Consider the following 23865-nt stretch of genomic DNA (forward strand, 5'->3'; position numbering starts at 1 on the left):
AACCAGCAAAAAATCAGACAATGGGGTTCATGAGCCAATGGGGAAATTAGTCTATTAATTTAGTAAAGAATGGTAGAAACTTATCTAGGAACAAGCAGAAGACTTGGGAGAAGCCGTAACTTGCTGAGTCAAAAAATGTTCTGGTGCTATGCAATTGTCAGCAGTTCCACACATCTGCCAAAGAGCAATAAAAAATAGGTAATTTGTTTTAGTAATTACTAAATTTTTAATATTTGCTTACTTTTTATTCTAGAGATTAAAAAATGTTAGAAAAATGAATAAGGGCTTGTTTTCATGGAAGAGTTACAAGAGGAGTAATTGTTTTTATTGTGCCTTTCCCACTTCTTAGTCATATACAAAGCTGTATAGAAAGGGAGAGTTTAGTGATACCATACATCCCTTGGCTATTTGGCTTTAAAATAAGGAAATGCTTATGGATCTTTTTAACAACAAGAATAAAAAAACCTCCAAACTAACCAACCAAAAAAAAACACACACAAAAAACCCCACAACATACCGACCCGAACCAAAAGGGAAAAAAAAAAACAAAACACCACAGAATTATATTACTTTGTTCCCTGAAGTCTTGTCTGCAAAGACAGAGAATTCATCAATTTCAAGGATAATTTATACCTCATGAGATGATATTTTCAAATGTGTTACCTGAATGAATATAATCGTTGGAGGAAGAGTCAACTTTTCTTTTATGAAGGGAAGTGGCACCTTTCAAACTCACGGAGGCCCATTGAGAGGGGTGAATGTGCAAGTGAATAAAAAAATCTGGAAGACATTCAGAGGCTTTGGAAGGAGGGTCAGGTTGTGGACTAACACATTGTTAAAAGGTGGGAATAATAAGGCCAGGAATAAGTGGTCCCTTCTGGCAGTGGTCCCTTCCAACCGATAGAGTTGGACTTGTGTACTCAACAAGTACACTGGAAAAGGAGCTTACCAATGAAGAGGGAAAGTTTACTGATGATATTAATGTGTTCATGGTAATAAGGTTGGAGTGAACCATAAGGAATTGGAGGAATGCTGGAGAAGGCAGTGTGACTGGATAGTAGAATGGTAGGTAAAATTTATTGCAGGTAAAGTTTAGTGCAGATAAATGGGAAGTGATCTACAGGGAGAGAAGTAACTGCAGTTCCACTAAAAAGTGATGAGCTTTGAGCTGGCTATTACCATGCATGACTCGGTTATGATAAACAGCAGTGTAAAATGAACTCAGAGCTCTGCGCTGATCAGAAAAGCAAATCACATGGTAGGCGTTGTTAATAAAGGAAAAGAGAGTAAAACAGGACATCATCATTGTTGCTGATGTGTAAATTCATGGCTCACCAGCGTCTTGAGTAGTATGTGCAGTTCCTGTCATCTCAGCCAGCAGTGATACAGTAGGCTGGAAAAAATTTAGAGAAGGCGTTCGTAACAGATACAGAAAAGCTTACATACAGAGTAAACTGTCTCTCTTTATCCTGGAAAGAAGAGACTTTGGAGTGTGTGCTTGAGGTATGCAATATTATGAGTGAAAGGAGAGGGTGGACAGGTGTGACTGTTCAGTGTCTCTTCCAACACAAGTCCTAGGCGGTATGAAAAGGAGTATAAGCAAAGGGAAAGAGGTGGGTCTTCGTGAAACAAAGTGCCAAAGAATATTGTGTTTGAAAGTTTACATGGATCCACTTTCGGATGGTACATGCTCAAAAAAGTCCATTTTTTTCTGTAATTGATGTAGTGGATGGGTGCACTTTGAAACATTAGTGTTTTCATGGACTACTGCAGTTTTTGGTTGTCTTTTATTTCCTGCAGTAGGCAACTATTACAGGTCTATAAGGAAAAGTGAGATTAGCACACTTAGCTGAATTAATACTAATTATAACTGTGTATAATATTATAACTTTTCATGTGTGAAGAAGGATTTTTATTTTTTTATTTAGTCTCCCAGCTTCCTCAATTATTTCAGAGGATTTAGGGGTACCTGGATTTTAAAAATTACTTGTGGATTTAGTTTCCAGTAAATGTCTCTACCATTCCCTTTGCCTCTAGAAAATAATTCTCTCAGTGTGTTTGATAACTTCAGTTGTGCGCGTAGCAGGAGTACTCTAATTTATAAGGGCTTTTATATTTATGCCCTCTTAAGGCATGCTGTTCTTCATTGGAGGTAGTGGTGAAACGGTGTCTTAGCCCCCAGATGTGGCAGCTTCCTTCTCAGTGAGTTGCTGGCTTCTTCTCAAGCGGTCCTCCTTTAACCACTGCTACTGAAATATTGGGTCCCAGGTTTGGGGCATAAAAGCAATTGTTCATGCCTAGAAAGCCGGGAACTCACTGCCTTGGTATCATCATCTTGACAACATGGTATATTTCTCTTGAATACGCCTTTCCCAGTTTTGTGGCTCAAGCTGTGTGTCGGTGAAACTACGTGTGTCTTCCCCTGAAAGCAGAGGAGTGATGAGGACGTTGAAAACTTGTCGGTGCAGCTCCCCTCACCTCCCCGAGCTGGGTGAGCTCGGTCCCCTCCTTCCTCAGGAGACTTGCGTCAGTAGCAACACCTATTGCAACACGTTGCGTGTGCCTGTGTTTTGTGCGTGCTGTGTATGCTTTGTGCCTTTTCCCCCCTCCATCCCCGGTGCCTGCACTCTATTTCCGTGAACCTTCGCTGGAGATGTTAGCAGTCAGCCTTGGCAGCCTCGTCAGGGAACTGTGGGCCAGCCTCTGTTGCTCGGCCTGTCACATCCTTGCTCCTTGTGCTGTATCTAGTCTGGGGATTTTGGTTTCCCGGACCGGCTGGAGGGCTGGAGTATGCACGCATGAGCCTCCATTGCTCATTGAACCCTGAATGAGTTTTTACACAGAGACTCTGCCAGTGGTGGTTTCTCACAGCTCTACAAAGCCTCCATTCATTTTTATTCCGATGGACGTTTTCTCTTTTAGGAAACTTCTCTCTCATGCAGGATTATTTGTCTGTAGCATATAATATAAATACCAATACATATAAATACCAATGCAGTATTTGATGTGGTACTTCGATGGACTTGTGTGTAACGTTTTGCTTCTGAAATGAGAGACAGATCTTGGGAAGGTCCTCAACACAGTTGCAGAGCAACCATGAGTACCAAAGTTTAGTGGGAGCCCAGGTTTCCTGATGGTAACGTGTTGTGCTAACAGCAGATTCATTTGTTTCCTAATTAATCAGAAAGAGTGTTCTTTTTATTTCAGCCATCTGGAGGAGAGCATGTTGTTTAGCTTCTTGCTACTGCAAATTGGAGCTACACAGGAAAAAGGATGTTTCGACTTGTGTTTTTGGCTTGTTTTTCTAGGTTGAGTCAATACAGAGCACATTAAAACATACAGTGATCAGCTGCAAAGATCATATCTCAAGGACTGCAAAAATGTAACTTAAAGTTTTGTCCTTGAAAAGACAAGAAAATATTGATGGCTTAATTGCTTATTATTACTTGTTTCGTTCCACGGAATCAATTGCCAGACAAAAAAGGTATTTCCTGAGTGAACTGCAGGACCGTTCTAGGACACCGCATTTGTTAGCGCGTTGTAGGGAACATTCAATGTTGCTTTTACATTTCTTCTTTGGATTAATGTCAAAAGCATATTGCCTGTCACACAACTTGTTGAGTGTGCCATTAGCTTGCTAACTTGCCACAAAGATCTTAAAACACTGCATTTTTTTTTTCTCCAGAGGTTGCTTCAGCGCAACCTTTCTTTGGAAGCTGTATTGTTCGTGTGGAATATTTTCCAAGGAGCAGTCTGTCCCTATGTGATGTTTACTGTATTTTTGCCTTGCAGCCAGCAGATTTTAGTACAAACTTGCCTGGGGGTGGCCTTGTCCTATTTTCCTCTTAGATGGTTCCGGCATTTATAGAGCTTGGGAGATCGTGCTTCTGAATTTTCCAGTCTGAAGAGCTCGAGCCAAAACAGCAGGGGAGATAGCAAACCTGTACGTTGTTTGGCTTACGGCAACTGGGCCTGTTTTTCCTTTGACCTAAAGCAATGGCAGATTTTCTTGGGTTCAACGTGGAGGAGGGGGGACGTGAAGAAGAGGAAAGGTATATGAGGGAAATTGCTTTATCTCTTTGCTTGGAAAAAGCAAACCTCTTTTAAAATTATTTTCTTCCCCCATCCCAACGCCTATTTTTGCACTCCTAACAAAGGTAACTTAATAAACCTCAATTTACATTTACATCACAGATAGGGAGGTTTTTTTTTTCTTTGTTGGAGCTGATTTATGAATACCGATTACTGATGAGAAAAGGGGCTGTGTTTTGTTTTAATATTGCATTAGTATTTTGAGCAACAAGCTCTTTTTTATGTTGTCGTACCATTGTGCTCACAGAGTTGACTTTTTATTAGAGGACTGGCTCCTCTGGGGTTTTTAGTGACATTTGATAGTTTCCCACCACACTCTATTTTCTCCTTTACGTCTTGGTCAGTGGAAAAAAAAAAAAATAAACAAAAAAAATCAACCAACCCTCTTGCCAATTGGTGCCCAAAGCCTCTACTGGGGAATGAACTTTGATGAATGAATGTGGGAAAATTGGAAATATCCTGCAGATGGGTGGCTCAGAGAATATAGCAACTCTTATGGCTTGGCCTTGTTCTCAGAGAGCCTTTGTTGTCTGTAAACACTTTCTCCACAGTCTTCCCCTCTAAATGAGGTTTCCTGTGGAAATAGACCTCACTGTAGCTGCCTTTTACTTGTGCTGCTTTTACATTTAGCAGTAGCTGTTTCAGTTAAGTTTTGCATTTATGTAATAGAGTTGTTTTGTTGTGCCACAGAGTGATTTTATTCATGAAGGAATGCTTTTTAATGTGATTGAGTCCCGAGCTCATGAGTTCCAGGAACATAGGAAAGTTTCCTAAAAAGTTGGTGAGAACAGCGAGTGGTGAAGCTCGCCACGTGTTTAAAGTGGAACACAAAGTAATGCTGCCTGTAGTGCTGAGCACTTCTGAGGGGCTCATCCTGATTAAATCAAATTCAAAAGTGTTGTTTTTCTAAAGATTGTTAGGATTCTTGATTGTATGTCTACACTGCTGTGGGAGAAACAACTGATAGATCCTGAGCATCCTCAGCTGAACATGAAGGGAAAGAACAAAATCATCTTTCTTCCCCTTTCAGTGTTTTCTCCCTTCATATTGTTTACTTCATAGATTTTTCTTGCAGGTGCGTGAGGATCATCTTAACATCTGTTGCAGGAGAAGCTATCAGCTCTACTGTACTTCTGGCAGGGGATGATAGTGCAGAAGCTATGGGGCTGCTGCTTCTGCGAGGAAGCTCTTTACCTGCTTCATAGTGCAAGTGCTCGTCCAGAGTTTAAAAAAAAAAAAAAAAAAAAAAAATCCAAATTGGCAACTTCTGACAAATTTCCTTCCCTTCCTCTTTTTCCCATTTGCAGTACACTCTAGGTTACTCGTAACTTGTATGCGTCACCATTTCATACCAACGGGAAGATGGACCTACAGTAGGTGGAAGAACCAGGAGAATCATCATCGCGGCCTACAGCTTCCTCTCACGAGGGGCAGCGGAGGGGCAGGCGCCGATCTCTTCTCTTTAGTGACCAGCGATGGGACCTGAGGGAATGGTGTCAAGCTGAGGCAGGGGGTGTTCAGGCTGGACATCAGGAAGAGGTTCTTCACCGGGAGGGTGGTCGCACACTGGAACAGGCTCCCAAGGGACGTAGTCACGGCACCAAGCCTGTCGGAGTTTAAGAAGCGTTTGGACTGTGCACTTAGTCACATGGTCTAAATTTTTGGGTAGACCTGTGTGGTGGCAGGAGTTGGACTCGGTGATCCTTGTGGGTCCCTTCCAACTTGGGATGTTCTATGGTTCTATGCCAGGCGGAGCAGATGTACCTTCATCTAATGGTTCACACTGAGAGGGAAGGGTCAGCACGGAGCAGGTGTTGCAGAACCAGCATTTTCGGTGTCTTCTGGCTGAACAGTGGGGACACCTCAGGCTGCCCGAGTGGGCCGCAGCGGAGCTGAACCCTTCCAAAGATACCTTGGCTTCAGAGTTGTGCAGTGTGTTATGTGGGCGAGCGATCCGGTCCTGCTTAACTGTTGTGCATTTCTTTTCCTCTGTTCTTTCTGGTCCTCAAGTCAGCCTTGCAGTATGAGGCTTTCTTTACTTTATAGCTTAACTTGTTTCGTGTCATCTGGTTGAAATACCCTCTTGTTTTCAAGTTTCACTTTTTCTGCATAGAAAGACTGTTTAAATTAGATACATTTAAAAAGAAAGTAATCCCTTCAGAGGTGATAATTTATCTCCATTTCCTTTAATAATCATCGCTTTTCGTTTATTTTCTTCACGTAGCATGAACTTTCTCTGCTTTTTGTTGCCCTTTGTCATCCCACAAATCCAAAGAGGCTGTGGTGAATTTGTATTTCACATCTTCCCTTTATTCAATGATCGTCCAAACTGAAAGCAAAACACACAGGCAAAGGACCCTCGTACCTCCATGAACATCCTCTCTTGGGTTTTGGTATTGCCCCTCATCTCACCTTTTTCACTAAATGTAATAATTCCTATAACTTGTCTACTGGTATTTAATACTTTTACTATTGTCATTAGGAATAGATTTCCTTTCCCATGCCGAGCTTACTCAGAGAGGCTGTAATCACTATTTACTGATTTCTCTCTTCTTTCAGTGTTTTCAAGAACATCTTCCTTAATGTTCTACTGGAAGATCTGGTAGATTCTTCGTTGATAATAATTGCTGCATAATGAAGCGCCCTTGAAAGTCAGTTATGTAAATGAGCAGCCTTGAGCTGGCCATCAGAACAATGCTGGCTTGAACTTTAATTTAATAATTGAGGAATTGGAACATAAAATGGTTCTTTAAATCTGAAATCGGGTAGAATCATATTTTTATTAGACAAATTCTAATTGCACGAACTATGATATATCACTGGTATAAAATTTGGTTTAGCTGATTAGTTTGCATGCAGGCAAGCACTTTAGATACAGTTATTTCTTAGGAAGAATTCTTGCGTTCAGTTGCCTTAGGTGTTTTTAGGTGATTATTTTGAAAGAAGTTGCTAACTTGTGGCTTTAAAATACCAAGTAGGGTCTTTTTTTGAAATACATTGTTTGTGTCTGTTTTCCTCCCTTTCTGCTTACCTTTGTTATGATAAAAATCACAATTCTTATATAACAGTTCCATGTATTTTCCTTGAAAACACATCATACCTGAGTCTTTTGGCTTATTAAAAAGTCCATGAGATGTAGACAATTGATGGCAGTTACATCATCCAAATAATTTTGTCAGTTCAGTTAAAGTTTATTCATTGTTACATACAAGATATGCAAAAAATGGTGGATGCAAAGTTATTTGCAAATACAGCCTTGGCAAACCTCCTCTGGAATTCTGAACGGGTTTTCCAGCTAGACTTAGTCATTTTTTCCCTAATGTCTTGGCATAGCTGATCACTCAGGAGTGACATATGGTAGAAACATGCTCTAAGGGACAAGTCTCCCGGATGGCGCACAGCACCACACAAGATAGACAGATGGTGGCTTATTCAACCTTGGAAAAAGTTTAATCCTACATATTGGCAAGGCGGCCTGGGTACGGAGAGAGAGGCACACACATGCCTGTGAAATCACAAAGCTTTTGCGAATTTGCTTGTTATTACTGAAAGAGCTAGAAGGATTGTGGTGACATTATACAGTGTAAATATCTGCAAAGTTACATGTTCAGCATGCTATCAGGAAAAAGTGAAGTCACCTAGAAAGTGGAAATCCCAGAGTTAGCGGAAGACTGCAGAAAATAAAGTTTGCTGAACTTTCCACAGCTGTTATTAGACTAAAACATCTTTATTCAGCAGAGTTGCTGAGTACTTACCCTATGTACGAATAGCTGTTGATTAAATGAAGTATCTAATGGGAGAAAGGGTATTTTATGTTTCTCATGGTTTTACTTAAGTTTCAGGGGTTGTTATCGGTTTTGTAAAGTGTGTTAAAAGCATTTCAGAGTACAGGATCTGTAATGTTTAGTTTAGTGATCTTAAATGTAAGTTCAAACAAAAAGTTACAAATTGCCTGACACTAAATTTAAATTTATAGCAGAAAATGCGATCTGTATGTTATAGTTTTAAAATAAGAGCATCGGGCCTATCACTTAAATATCTTTGTGCTTAAGACAGTGAAAACAGCCCCGGAGTATCTCAAATGGAAAAATGAATTGCTGGTGTGCTTTATTGAGATACCTAAGAAAGAACACAATCTGATGGGAAATCTTTCTGGAAATCCAGTAGTGACTGATTTTCTGGAGGCAGCACAGTGTTTTGTAAGGACCTTGAAAATACTGACCCACTGAGAACATGAAGGATTGTCTGCCAAACATCTTTTTCACTCTATTTTCTTTTATTTTCCTGGTAGATCACGCTCTATATTCATAACCAGAAGGAACTGGAAGAATCTCCTGACTCCCTGAACTTCAAGGATATCACTATGTTGTATTGGGTGAGTTTAAACTAGACAAGACTTTTCTTTCCGAAACACTTTTAGAAAGGTAAATATAATTCAAACAAACTATTCTTTTATTGTAGAGGAATACTTTAGTCAAATTAATCTCATGCCAATAACATTTCAGCCCTACCGTAATGTGACCTTTTGGATACATATTTGATTGCAAGTATATATGTATGCATGTTTTGATGTGTGTGTATAGATAGGTATTCATATGCATAACTGTAGCTAAACGTTACTAGTAATTTTTAGATATTGGCATATTTTGATTTATTAGCCCTGGAAATAATATTGTGGAAATATACTGGTTTCAAGGAAATCTCTCAGGTGAAAGTGATGAAGGAAGGAAGGAGGAGAGAAGTGATATGCTTGGAGCAGCCAGTATATTGCTAATTATTTGCCAGGATGTGGAAGACCCAGTTAATATTACTGTTTAACCTACTGAGAAAAATGACTTGAAAATGAGATCCTAGTTGCTGAATTCTTAAGTCAGATGGCTCATTTGGCATTGAATGACAAGTACTTCTGAAACGCGGTGCAGTGTCAGAGTCTGAGAGGCAGTTACAGCAAGAGAGAGCATAATTCGATAACCTGTTTAGGTTATGGATTGAATAAGTAAAAGACGTTACATTCCTGCTTTCAGCTGAGGGTGCTCTTGTGTAATATGATGATATGCTTGCTTTGGGGCTAGTAAACATGAACGTTCTTCCTGAGTACCTTTCAGGTACTTATTTTCTTGTCGCTCTTTTCTTTATTTTGCTGTGCTCTGTTGTGAGAAATGGTGACCATATCATAGCTGAACCTGAAAGCATAATGTAGTTGCTGCAAAACTAGTGCAATCTTTGATTTATTTTTTCAGCTTCTATAGCTAATTATTACAGGACTAAGCCAGTACAAATATGATTAATTAAATTTTGTGTCCAAGTGCACAGTCAGCAAAATAAAACAGACATCAGTTTACTCCCAGCCTAGACATTGCAATATTTTTTTACATACCACATAGAAGAAGCAAGCGATTTGGTAGCCCATCCTGCCCCCTAAGGCAGAGTCCTGGCTTGTTGTCACAAAGCATGCCTGTGGGCCTTCCAAACATCATTTATTTGTGAGAAAGAGAGCTACAATCTGGTGAGATGATTAAAATTCTGCAGATCCACAGCTGACACCTTTTTGACCCAGATCTGAAGTTCAGGCTTGGAAGTACTTGAGTCCCTTGAAATTTTAAGTTATGCTTCATGGAGTTGCTGTTTATATAATTCATAGGCTAAGCGTGATCATATCGTTGCTGAATTGCTGAACGCCAGTGTGTGTGAATCAGCCATCTGCTGTCAGGGCTGAGTCTTGTATCTCCCTGGCCAGTGACAGTGGAGGTCATTAAACCACGATGGCTCTCACTCAGATGGGCATGGTTTGAGGTAATAACATGGCCGTGTCAAAAAAAAAAAGTCACTTTTCTTCAGCCTACATATAGTAATGACATTTGAAGGACTGAAGTGGATGAAAGTGGAGTTGGAATAGGGGAATGGAGACGCACAGAGATGTAAAAGGGTTGGATATGTGAGAGGAGCAACGTCTGGCTTTTGTAGCAGGGTTTTTGAGTTAATTATGGGACCAGATGAGGAGTGGAGAAACCATGTACACAGGAGAGGAGCAGCCTTCAGGATTTGGAAGGGAACCTGCATGTAGTAGGTGGGCTTTCTTTTTAGAGAACCTTAGAGTGGTAAGGTAAATGAGATATAAAATGCATGCAGTCTTATTTTATTTTGTCTAGACTTGTGTACCTTGTGCACTTCCTAAGTGGAGAGTGATTGGGCTCTTTTGTAACTCCTACAAAGCTTCTGTGTGCTTTGCTCCAACGGCCGAACGTCCTAGAAACCCAGAATACTCGCCAGGTTAGATCTTTGTGTTAAGCCTGCTGTGAAGTTTGATCAGGATGTGGGTTAGTGCTAATCATAGGATCTTGCGCCACTTTGCTCTGCCAGATCCTGTTTCTTTGGAGGTGTGGTAATCAATACCTAAAAGTCAAATGCAGAAACAAAGGAAAATACATGACAGGGAGATAACTGAGCCAAACCAAAGGAAACTTAGAAGGTAGTGAGGACAGGACACAACTTTGTGTACAGCAGGGGGAATTCGGCCATGCTAGTTCCTGCTAATTGCTGCCGGGCTGTTGAGAGCCTCTGAAGTCAAGGTCACACTGAAACTTGAAAATCAGGACTGAAATGCCTTGCACACCTTGAGGAATACATTTAGTCTTTATTCCAAAAGCGGTATTGCCAAACAGGGAGAAAGAACATAAATCCTCATTCAGTCTGTAATATGGTAGTAGGAAAGTGTGAAGTTGTAATTGCCTTCTCTACTTTGATTTTTCCTTGTTGTGAGGTGGTGAGGTTTTTTTTAGGTATTAATTCCTTATTTAGTAATTAATTCTGCCCCTCACCCCCCCCGTTTCCCTTTGAAGCCCTGGTTTAGAAACGATACCCCGCAGGTCTGCATGAGCAAGAGCAGTAGGGCTGTGCGCTGGAGGCGGCCGGCGTACCTCTGTCGGATCTGCAGGTAAAGCTGAAAATGGCTGCGATCACTTTTATGCTTTCTGTCTGTCCCCCTTTGTTCCTTCTCCCTCCCGCTTTCCCTCGTGCTCACTTGCTCTCTCTTTAGTTTAACACAGTTGAACAGCAGTGAAGTGTAAAATGTGCTTTTGCCAAGGTCAGTTTCTTGTGATTACTCGCCTGTGGCAACTTATGCCAGTTGCAACAGACTGAGTCTCAGCAGTCCACAAAGTCACACTGGTGCTTATGCAGAGGACACCCAGTGTAGGTTATAGTAACCGTAGACTGGAATAGCCTGCAATGCTGCTGAATTTTAGCAGCTCTATTTAACTCTTCCCATCTAGCTTGCACTTGCTTCAGTGGTTTGGAGCCTGTTCCACGAAGCGGTAAGATTGTCCTGTTCTCTGGGGACCCTCGAGGAGGTTTTTGCAAAGACTAAGTTCTTGTTGTTAGAGGTTGTTTGCTTTCTTGTAGTGGATTGCCCAAATTTCAGGACGTATTCATAGGAGAAAATATAATAAAGCATCACTGAGGCATTGCATCTTCTAAATGTTATATATTTTTGTTGGCTTGCTTTTGGAGAAAATCCTATCAAATACTGCTCTATTGAAAATGATATAAGACAGAGGAGAAAATTGATATTTACATAACAAGAAACGTTATGGAAAAGTTTAAGAAGTTGCTTATTAAAGCAAGAATGCAGAAGATAGTGAAACAGTCTTTATACCCCTCTTTAAATGTTGTATACACTCATAAGCATGAAACAATTTTTTTTTTTATTAGAACCTAATAATGGTTTTGACTACTGTGACTGAGGAAGGAGTGCGAAATTCAAGAACATCTGCTTTTGGAGACATGAATTGTTGGATCCCATTGTGCTTGGGTACCACTAGATGGGAGGTACCCCAGCTTTCATTCCCCTTTCTCATGTATGAGCAAACTTATCCCTTCATGGAAAACTACTATATTTAGAACAAAAAAGTGTGAACTTCTGATATTATGTTGCTTATTTGTATTATAATTGACAAAATACGTAATTTTTATTTTGTAAGTATTTACTTCTGTAAGAAGCATTTAGCTCTTCAGCTCTCTGATACTGATTTTGGGTTACCTGTCTATCACTACTGACTACTAGGGAGGCGGTGAGTTGTTTAGATGATCAGCTGAAGGGCTAGAGCTGAACTTGAGTGACCTTTGAAATTCAGTTAAGTGCAAAATTTCATTGCTTAAAATGGATTATGCATTTGATTCATTTTGAAACCATGCACTTCTATATTAAACACCGCTCTCTCGTGTCTGGCATTGGAATGATTGTTGGACACAAGTAAAATAATGGGTCAACAACTGAGTCTTGATCTTGTAGACACCTGTGCACAAAGCACACAAGAAAATTCCTGTTGAGCTCAGTGTAACTGCCCACAAAACAAGGTGAGGACTGAGAAGTCATTTGAAGAAGAAGGGTCCATCATGTATTTTCTGTTTAATCTTGCTTCCAGGCTTACGTAAATTGTGTGTGTGTATATATATATATTTATATATATCTTTTTTCTTTGAGGCAGATGTCACTTGTTGCTTTTTTGCATACGTAGAAGGCAGTGGAATGAATCTTTTGTTGCAAGTATGTTTTGGACTGACATTTGCTTATCCGATTCTATTGCTATTCCAGCCCCTACTCCTTTGCTTTTAATAACATTTTTATGGGCTCAGCTCTTACGGAAGAATATGCTGTGGTAGCTCTGTTCTGACTTTGGGAAGATTGAACCGTCTGCTTGTCTTTAAGGTTTGAAATGCATGGTGGAAATGAGCATTGTTGCGTGTGTGTGTGTGCTGCGGTATACAGGCTTGTAGCATGTGTCGAGGTGCAAGGCGTCTTCTGATTGTTTTAGAGGGACAGTGGAAACACGTGTTACCCTTATGAAGAAAGTAGTACCAGGAGAAGCGCAGCTGAGGTCTTCAGCCAGCTGAGAAACGAACAAAAGGGTGTTCTTGGGTGTGATAATACGGAAGAGTTGCATTGTCTGTGCTCACAAGAATTTATCCTATTCATTTCTTTTGATCTTAAGGAACTTGAGAGAAGGAAGGAACTACTCAGCAGGTTTTCTGGAACATTCCTAAAGACATTCCTGCAGCGGGCTGCTGCTGATGCATGCTCAGAGGATTTCCTCATCAGTATGTCTAGCACAAGCAAAAGGTTGACAGTTGAGATCGAAGAAGCCTGCACAAAACCTTGAACTCACTCAAATCTGTGTGCAGAGCTCCTAAACAGTTTTAAAAAAATTCATTAGAACTTTGCTATTTCTCAAGTTCTTGCTTCCTTGATTTTGGATGGTAGCAGAAATACTTTGCTATGCACAGGAAGGTGTATATGTGTGTATATATATATATATAATTTTTTTTTCTTCTGGGCTAGTGAGAATCAAGAGCTCTTGAAGTCTTGCAAAATTTGCAGCCTATTTTTTTTCTTTTAACTCATGGGTTGAGATGTGAAAACTTGTTAAGGGAGTTATCCATATAATTTCTGGCAGTTTTAAAGGGAGCCCTCTGAGTCAGTGTCCTAGTCAGCTTTGAAACGTTTACTGTGCTAATTCAGCTGCAATGGAAATAAGCATTTTGACATATGGATAAACTTCCACCTTTGTAATGCATCTGCAGTTTGTGAGTATCACAAGAGGTTTGTGTTGTACAGCAAAACATCTCTCTCTTGAACTCTTAGCGTTTATCTTGCTTGGTTTGGGAGCAGTAGTAATATCCCCTCTTAGCATTCAGTTCACCTTGAGACATAGGGGGTATCTGAGAACTTGGAGCCAGGTAAAGAGAAGTCAATACACTTAGAAAGAGAAAATGCTCTCAAGTCCTGTATGAAAGATGTTTATTCCAAACGAAGGCCTGTGTAATTTGAGTAGCTCCGTAATAGTTATCACCCTTACATCCTTGGAAGATGAAAGGGAAACCAGTTGATAAATCATGTTTCCCCTTTTAATAGGAAGATTATTTTTAAGCTTCTAACAGCTTTTAATAAATGCTGGTTTTCCATCTCAGTTATGACAAGACAGCATCATCCTGATGGTTTCCTTCTTATCAGATAGGCAAAATTCAACAATTGAGTGAACATAGGAGGCAGGGTTTCTTATGGTTTGTTACTTACAGCTTTGACACCTGAATCACTGCAAGGACTAGGACAGTCTATAACGTGACTTCAGCTTCCACATGGGAAATATTGGCTAATAATTTCCTGCCTCTTGGGTGCATGTGAAGATTAATTTCACAGAACGAGTGAAGTATTTATTAATAAATGGCCATTCTTGGGATGTCACTTACTTGTTCATAGCAGTGACACGGGTAATATATTGCTCCTGAGAGGAATGTAGATGAGCACATAAAACAAAAGACACACATTTGAGTAATTTTCATCATCCTCCCTGAAAGCATGTGTATTCAGTAGTGTCCATGTTAGTACTTAACTGTTCTGATGATTTTACCCTGCTAAAGAAGAAATACCGCCAAATATGAAGGAAGAACCCAAGGTCATGCTCACTTTTTCTGCTTTCAGGTTGCACCTACAAGAGCACTTGATAATCTTTCTTTCAAGCAGCATCCATTTTAAATCCAGCTAAAATTTAGAAATTTAACGTTGTTGCGTGTTTTCTGCGGTGCAAGTACGAGGTATGATTAAATTGTGAAGTGTTAACAGAAGTGTGGCTATTTTTTTTAATTCTTTATTTTTTGTAAAACAGTTACATAAAATATTTTGCCAATCCTTTTCCAGTGTCAGAACTGTCATTTGGTCTGTGACGGGAGATGTGGGAAAATGAGCATTACTGTACATTTCTTTCAGTGGGCAACTTGAAGGATATGACTGAACAGCAAGGTCATACGGGGTTTTGAAGGAGTTTTAGATGCTTTTATTATTTTTTTAGCTTCCTGATGAAAAAAAAAAGCCTCTGGATCTGTATGTATATTTTTTGTTTCTTTATATGTTTAGACTTCTGTATTCTACTATAAATATTAAAAATAATCTTATGATAAATATCCTTTGGGCTTAAATTGGAATTGCTTCACAGAGCCTCTGTTTTTGGATGTGAGTTGGAAGAAAAGAAATGTCGTAAATTTGAAGGCCAGGGGAGGAGAGTGCACTTGAAAACCTGATTTGCTATAAAAGCTCAGGCACAGAGGTAATTTTTGACAAGGTGCTGAGTATCTGTCCTGCAGACATTGGTTCCTCTGTTGTTGTGTCATTGCACTGAGATAGTTTTTAGTGCTGTAGTCTAATTTACCTAAACGTTACATTTGGGAGAGGAGTGGGGAGGGTGGAAACAACAAGAACAATTTAGTAGCTTTACTAAATCTCAACTGATTTTAGAAATTTGTGTTATCTATGGTACTGGCAGTGCCTGAGTTGTGCCTTAATGAGTCTTTTCGTTGTAATTTCAGCCAGAATGGTCTCTTTGCCTTTGCGTCCCGCAGTTGACATGAGAGTTTGCAGCTGTGTTGAATACAGCTTAGGAATGTGGTGTGGCATGCTAACTGTCCTCTGCAAGGTTTCTCTGCCTGCAGGAGTTGCTGAAGGTTACTGGTGGTGGTTTTAAACCATTGTTACGAACACATATAACAGCACAATTCAGAACTGAAAAGATGTCGTTAATTTATGTTGTATTTTATATTTTGTAATTAAGATGAGAGTTAAGTTTCGATCTTATATTATTGATGGAGTTTTTTATCTCTCAGGAATTAAACCTGAAGCAATAACTTATGAGTCATACTCTTTGTCCCGCTTACAGACTAACTTGACTCATCAGTGATTTTTCTTCTGGCATGATTTGGGGGGAAAGCCATTTAATTTCTCGTGTGTGGTTTCTAATCATTATTGACTGTTGAAGAAAGACAGAGATGAAGACAGTCCAGCTAAACAGCTGATTTTATTTAGAATTGTGCTTCTAAAGAGTCACATCATACAATAAAATATTATGATTGCACAAGAGAGACTGTAAGATGCAGATCTCTCATTCTTTAGTGTCAGACAAGGATGAGTTGTAAGAACTCATTATTATGCTCATAATTCCTTACCTATTCGTTTCAGTAGTTTCCATATATATCTATATATATAAGATAATTAAAAAAAAAAACAACTTCATATGTGGAAAATGTTTCTTGCAGATAAACCCCAAAGCACAGAGCTTTGGTTTTTTAGATTTTATTTAAGCTACTCACAATCTAATGATAATTTGAATTTGTATACAAATTATACTGCTCGTGTGACTTTTGCCACACTTAATAATCCTTATTTTATTGGGTGACATTATTTTTAATGTTATACTTGTAGTATAACCAAATGCACAACATTGTTCAGTGCTAATTTTGTAGCAATTTGAAAAGCAAAGCTCGACTTCAGTACTGCTTTACAAGTTTACAAATGTATAATAATCTAGAATTAGCACATTAAAGCACTATAAGAAAAGTTTCTCTTATTACTAAGAGTAACCATATACCTTTTTCTGTATTAAACTGTTCCACACTAATTTTATTCCTATGTCCAAGATTTAAATACTTTTATGTCCTTTCTTGAATCTGTAAAAGCTTTTAACTAGTTTTCTCAAAACGTCAGTTTGTTTTTATCTGCCATGTGTTCATTAGCCCTGATGACAGAAATCTTTCTTACAAACAATAAATAATTTAATCTGTTTGATATTATAGAATCTCTCCTTCTTGCTATATGTTCATTGTCAGAACTTGACTAAAGGAATTTATTTCATGCAGTGCAACACTTCTTTCCTAATTATCTGTAAGGAAAACACAAATGGATGTGTCAGTTGTACGGTGATGGAGCTATGCAAGATATTTCTTTAAGAAATCAATATATATATTTTTTGCCATGTATGAAGACTCAAAATCCACACCTTCACTCCATGACCAATTAGTAGGTACTTTATCGTTTAGTAGAGAGTCACTTTAAAGTCACTTTACATCATTTATGCTGCAAAAATTGTTGGAGTGACTAGAGAAGAGAGAAATGTGTCATGTGTATGATACCTACAAGAACAGACGACAGGCAAATGAATATATCATGGGTAAGATGTGCAGATTCTCTCTGCAGGTAGGGGGGAATCCAGACCGTTCTCCTGCATCCTGTTGGCACTTGGTCGTTCATCTGTGGGGAACGAAACCCCCTTGGTTCTTATCTAGGTAAATCAGACTTCTTAAATTGCTGGTATCATTTTAAGACAAATATTTCTTGCCAGTTACACAGCGAATGGGAAAATTTTTAGGGAAGAAACAGAACTGATTGATAAATGTGACAGAAATATTTATTACAGGGCTTTTCACTGAAGAATAATCTCTGATATGAGCGGCTCTTACTTCCAGGTGATGTTTACCTCCTTTCAAACTGACCAAACAGCAATCCTTCCCTCAAAAACGTAAAGCAAAACTTGCTCTCGAATTCTTCGTTTCTGCTCCCTGCTGGAGTCATCCAGTTTTGTTGATCATGATGTAATCTGTTGCATAACCGGAGAATACGGAGCCTACTGCTACAGCCTGCTTCTTTCTTGGCACTGCCGGGAGGCTTCAAAGAGCGACTGTGCGTGTGAGGCGGCTGCTCTACCAGCAAGACCAAGAGGATCAAAGCATATGTTTAGAAACGAAAAACAACTCGAAGGAACGATGACCACATGACTGCCATCCGGAAAGTGAAAGTGCTCTCACAAAAATGAGCTATTTTGAAGTTTAGAATAATTATTTCAAATTTTATGGAGCCAGAAAAGATCAGGGAAATTCATAACGATCTTATTTTGTAGCTACTTGATAGGAGAAAATTTCTCATGTTTTGGATGATTGGATGTTTTGACAGTTGTATGCAGTTTAATTATTTTGTGCAGGACTTTTATGCTGCATCATGTTGCTTTCTTGGCTTTTTTTCTAGTGTTTGTAGTTAGTTTTTACCTAAAATCAGTAGAAAAATTACTTTGAAAGTAAGAAAAGAATTGCAGGAAATTTTTTATGTAGAATTTTTCTCTGAAGGTTGAACAGTTGTTTCAAGATCATGTTTAATGAGCTTGGGAAAAATACAGATTTTGTTCTTTAATTTCACAATAAATGGAAAGAATTTGTCTTCATAGTATCCCTAGACAGTTCAGATGAAAATGCCTGGTTTGTCAGGAAATACCTAATTTAAGACCATCTTAATTATCTTTCAGAGAATTTCATTAATCAAGTTTTCTTTATTATTCCTTGTTCTTTAGCTATGCTTTACATTATGATATACCACATGCTTAAACCGCTCCTTTTTCAATGTCAAATGTTCAATTTTTTCACTTTCAATACTGAATATTTTTATTTAAGCGTTTCCTGATGGCATTAATATTTACCTGTGCTGACGTAGTAAGTTGTCATAATGGGGATGTAGCCTTCTTTGCTTCGTGTTTTTGGTGAAAATGGGTATGATACACAAAATATTCAAAAGAAACCGTGTGGCTTTCACACGGTCAGCTTTATGGCACTGTTCTAGCTCCTGTTCCATTTGCTGTTTACCTTCATCCTGCTTTGTGTTTTCTGTTACAGGGAACATGATAGTAGTTTGCTTTTTCATGCACATCAAGTCTAGATGTGAACCTACTAGAGAGGCAGAGGAGTGAGTGTTGAAGATGGGTGAGCTTACTGCTCTCTCCTTGCTGTCCTTCTCTAGTCCTCTGCATGGTGAGCCAGTGCCTGTGCCTCTACTGTTGCAGCAGTTGGCACGTATGTAGTGTTTCTCATATGCTGTGAACCCTAAGAAAAACTGCAAAGCACAATGTGATCACTCTTGATAGACGCTCACTAAAGTGTAGCACCCTGATAAAGTGTATGGCACTCTTCCCACGCTTAACAAATCTGGGATTATTGTTTAACCAGGATTTGGAACTCCAGCGTCAGAAACACTCCTCCTCTCCTCTTATCCCCTCTTCTTTCTTTGATAAGCCTCACTGTGTATATGTGCAAAATTACATGCTCTGAGGAGAGTTTGTTCTGACGACTGCAGGAGGAAGCCACAGTTGGGATTTCTGCTTTCTTTCTGTGACCGCTTTGCCCTCGGTGGTGGTGCCTGTTCCTCCTCTGGCACTTCCTCCTGGTGCAGGGAGGAAGGGATGCTCTGTCACACCGGGCCCTCTTGAGACCACAGCTGCGAGACTCTTGCTTACATTTTAAAGAATATGAGCAACCTGTATCTTTTCAAAGATGTGCTAGCCAAATTCGGAAATTATCCTGAGGATTACACAAAAGGTGTTTTCCTTAGACAAAAACTACCCCGGACCCTTTCTTGGAAGCATCAGTCTTTGAAAGCTTTCCTTTAAAAAGTCTTTCTTTTTAACAAGAGCCAAATGAGATATTTTTCTTTGTCCTCCTTCATGAGCCAGCTGGCTGAAATTAAAATACTTTAACAATTAAGACTTAAGGCAGCATGACTCAGCATGAAAAAATTCAGATCAATGTTTAAAGCTTAGCAGAGTTATAAATAACTTCAGGGATGGACAGTGCTCTCAGCCCTGATGGTAAGGCTGAGGGGCAGCTGAGAATGTTTTCTACTGTGCGTTTACAAATTCGAATATAAAGCTCACTAAAGCTAACCAGAGGTAAAGATCAAATGTTCTTTAGTTTCTTTAGCTCTTGGGTGTTTTTGAGGTAAAATTCTGGCCGTGCTGAAATCTATGGAAGATTTAATAGGATAGGAGATAAAATGTTATGGGTTTTCTTTTGCTTTCTTTTTCTTGGGTAGGAACTTTGTCAGAAAATGCTCAAAGTTCTCCTTTTTGCAGCTTTAGTCTTTAGGAGGAAGACAACGTGCTAGGTGAACGTGGTTTTCTTTTTTTTTATGCTATTTACTATGTCAGCTTCTTGTGAAAGAGCTGGATTTATCAGCCCTTTTGACATCGGTCTTTTCTGTCACTAGCTTTGAAATACTACCTGCACTGTAGAATGGCACTTAGGGTTTTAAATCTAAGCTTACTGCTAAATTCTTTTGCATCGCATTGTTCAATTGCTAGGTGTGTGTATAGTAGAAGAATAATACAAAATCATGTTTTCCTTTGGTTACATTTGTCCCTTGGTTTAAGTAAGCAGTGGTTGTTTTTCTTTACTAAGCACAATCCTTGCACATTACACTTTTGAGCTGCTGTGCAATTTCCCTTAGACCTTCTAAACCGCTGCCTACCTTGCTGTTAAAATAAGAGGGCAATTTCTTGAAGACACCGCTGGAAAAATCAAGCATGCATTGATCTTGTTGAAGAAGGACCATCACCAGTTTACTAGTTGTGATAATAACGTTATTCGGCATGTGTTAAATAGCCTCCCTTACTAGAAAAATAGATCAGTAGCAGTGAAGTTGTGTTGTTTAGTGGAAACTCCTCTTCTCCTTTTTTTTTTTTTTTTTTGGGTCATTGAATTCTCAGCTTTTGAGAGCCTTTTGTACTCTGTTTTTATGTTGAGGGTATTTTTGACAGGGACTCAATGCTCATTGCTGTTGCAGTTACTATGGAGAAGCTTTCCAACAGGAAGGCTTATGCTGTGTTTTCTGAAGATGGTCAAAGACTGAATTTGCCCAACTTCCTCATAACTTGCAGTTACGAAGTTCATTTTGTAACAGTTGTCTTTAGACTAAAAATTCCTTTGGCTCATCTGCGCTTCCTTTTAGGCTTCGCAATCTGTAGTGTCCTAATGGAAAAGATGAGAAGCAGAATGCAAAAGTAGTATATCCTGCTCATCACAAGAGGAATGAATGTGCTATTTTATGGCTGCCTTGGAAATGAGTTTATCTGAGATTTCTGGTGCATGCTGAGACGTGTCTGTTAGTTTTTCCACTTGTTGGGTATGATTTGCATTGAGAGGTCAATACCTTATGCAGGATGCTAGGCTGTGGTGTTCTCCTTGACGTCGTGGAACAGGAGCCTTTAAATAAGTTTGTTTCGATGTGAAACGCATCCTGGGTCTGATGCTGAATGGCAACAATGCATATGCTTTGATTCACATGTGGGATTTTTATTTTTTTTTCTGGTACCTTCTGTAGTTTTTCTTTGTATCTGATGCATTGAATACCACTTAAAGAGCTACCAGCATTAAGGTGCAGTTCAAAGTGGCAGAAAACCATATGAAGCTGAGAACTTTACCCAAAAATAGATTGTGAAAGGTTCTGAAAGCATTTTATTTTCATCTTCTCTGTTAGTGTCTTTGCTGATTGAACGCTTACTCTTAAGCCCACTGTTCTCAGACTGGTGAGGTTGTGTGATTTTTATTTTATTTTTTTTAAGCTCTCACCTCCTCCAGTGATAGGAAGGCGATGCTGTATCCTTTGAAGGGCCCCAAGGTTTGATAGCATTGTGCTGCAGTGCGGGCTTTCAAACTGATCCTCTTCAGTCCACTGTGATGTGAAGGATACAAGCCTTTTTCTCCTCGTCCTTTTATTTCTTTCAAATCATCTGTTAAATACCTGAGAATGAACACACTTTTGGGGAAAAGTTTTCCATATAATAAGGAAAGTTGGAGAAGAGGAGATTCAGAGAGGGAACTGTTTTCTAGGTTATGCCTGAAGGATTATTCCGATACTGCAGGAAAGACTTCATAACATGCAGCTAAGCCTCAAATCTCTTCAAACTCCTAACTGAACTTTCATCATTTATCTGTAAATACAAAGGTATTTTAAAGCCCTTTCAGATGGCTGGTGTCAGAATCTGAGCACGTGGGAGATGCTTTCTGGTCCTGTTTTTTTGAGGCATGATACAAGATGAGGAGGGAGTAAACTTTTGTAGAAGATCTTAAGGCTTCAAAAAATTGAAGCAGTAACAATGGTATTGGATAACATAAAAACTGCCTTGTCCAAGGTCACACTGCAGATAATTTTTAAGGGTTGGGATTATAATGAAGGTGTTGTGTTTTTTTTTTTCTGCTTTCTGCCCTTCCTAGCTGTAAAAATCTAAATGTTTTGCTTCCAAAATTTCAGTGCTGAAATCCCTGAGTTAAATCTGAAGCCATTCTTAAACTGCAGAGAAATTGTTTGCTGAACAGATGACAAGAAAACAACCCTGAGGACTGCTGTGTTTTGCTTCCTGTTCTTTTTTTTTTTTTCTTTTTGTGGCTCTGTCTCATAGAGCTTTGCAAGCCAAAGCTTGTGAACTCTTACTGAGGATAAAGGCTGAAGCTTCTTGTGTATAATCATGAGTGAGCTGACAGATAGACTCTATCAAAGTGACAGTTACTGTGTGTAAAAAATTAGTGATAGATGGGAAATATTTTGTCATTGAGTCTTGTCCAAATTGTGAACATTTTCAATTGGTGACCTTTTCCATTTTAATTAGTGTAAATCTTAAAAGCACAGGATATCGTGATTACAGAAGACAAATGTTGTTCAATTATATTGCTGAGCTTGTCCCCTAAATTTGGTATGAGGTCTGGTGTTCACTGCCAGATTACAAAAATGAAGTTTGCTCTTAAAGAAGGATCATCTTGAAAAATCTAATGCGTATAAGTTTCTAATGTCACCTTTACCTCTGGTATTTTTTCCTGCTATTAAGCCAGCTCATATTTTTTTTGTTAAAAAAAGTCTTGGAAGCATCAACATGTACATTAACATTTATGAAGAAAGCAGCGATTGGAACATACATTGATTAAAAAAAAAAACAACAGCAAAACACTTCTTGCAGCTGGCCCAACAACTACTAGTCCTTTGAATATTTGGTCCTCAGTAAATATATATGAAATTGGAATTATTGATTCATATTAATGGATTTCTCAGTTCATTTTTTGGGGGGAGGAAAGGCAGCAGGGGCAAAATACTGAAGTTTCATGGTGCCATGAAGTTTAATTACCTCACTGTGTGCTCATTTAATAAAGTCTGATGAAGTTTGTGTCTGTTTTGCTCTGTCTTTGGAAATGCAGTTTATTTCCTTATAAAGCAATAACTACAGGGATGCTGTGATAGCTTGGGTGTTACTGTCCCTATTTCTTTCCAATTCCTTATTGCAGGTGTGTGTTTGAGTACCATGGTGAAATTTTCTCTCCTATGTAATTGACAATTCCAGCTTCTTTCCAGAATTCTCAACACAACTCAGTCACCAGACTGCTTCTTGCTGCCTGAAGGGTGGTGACCACCTCCATAAAGCGCTGACACAAAGCAGGAAGGGTCACAGAGGAGAGGCTGAGGGCCGCATCCACTGGACAGGCACTAGTTTCAAGTCAACATTTTAGAACTATGAACTATCAGAAATACACAAAAGTTTTCCTGGCTTCCCTCCGAGAATTGCATGCCCATCTGATAAGGGGCAACGTGACCATGGTGTATTATATCAACAAACAATTAGGAGAAAGTTGTTTCTGTGACACCGAAGCACAGAGCTACTGCCTTACCAGCAGTTCTGGTAAGATGCCTTACCATCTGCTTTTATACTCCAGTTTTCTTGCAGATGTGCTGAGGGGAGAGGCTCTTTTAGATCACAGCTGGGATAAAAGTTTCATTTACCTTTGTGCCCTTAGATGCGTGTGTCAGGTTGTATGCCACCCCCAAAACAACTGATGGCTGCTTCTGCCAGCAGGGAATGGTAGTGGTATCTCTCTCCTTGGTAAATTATGCCTGCATGTGTCTGTGATAACATGTTGCATAGGCAGCTGTGTGCGTTTCCTTTTTCTCACCCTTTCTTGGAAAGGTGCTCAGGATGAGGCAGACTGGTGATCCTTTTACCATCGCTGGGGCATGCTCTTTCTTGGTCCCGGGGGCTTTGGAGCACTGAGAAAATGTCTCCGTCTCCCACATATCTTGTGTGGATCATGGAACTGGAGCCCAAATTTTACCCCCCACTGTGCTCTCTCTCAGGTCCCTTGGTAGATTGA

General features: G+C 39.3%; 1 protein-coding gene across 5 annotated transcripts in view; it reads left to right on the forward strand.

Moving 5' to 3' along the window:
* The window catches only part of LDLRAD4 (low density lipoprotein receptor class A domain containing 4), a 291353-nt gene that overhangs the window by 35250 nt on the left and 232238 nt on the right, over window positions 1-23865 (forward strand). For all 5 annotated transcript variants that reach the window (XR_014580824.1, XM_083827164.1, XM_083827162.1 and 2 more), the window contains exon 2: window positions 8384-8467. The gene's annotated coding sequence lies outside the window, so the exon portion shown is untranslated. The remainder of the gene's footprint in view (window positions 1-8383; window positions 8468-23865) is intronic.

This window comes from Anser anser (assembly GCF_964211835.1).
Source record: "Anser anser genome assembly, chromosome: 2".
Taxonomy (NCBI): domain Eukaryota; kingdom Metazoa; phylum Chordata; class Aves; order Anseriformes; family Anatidae; genus Anser; species Anser anser.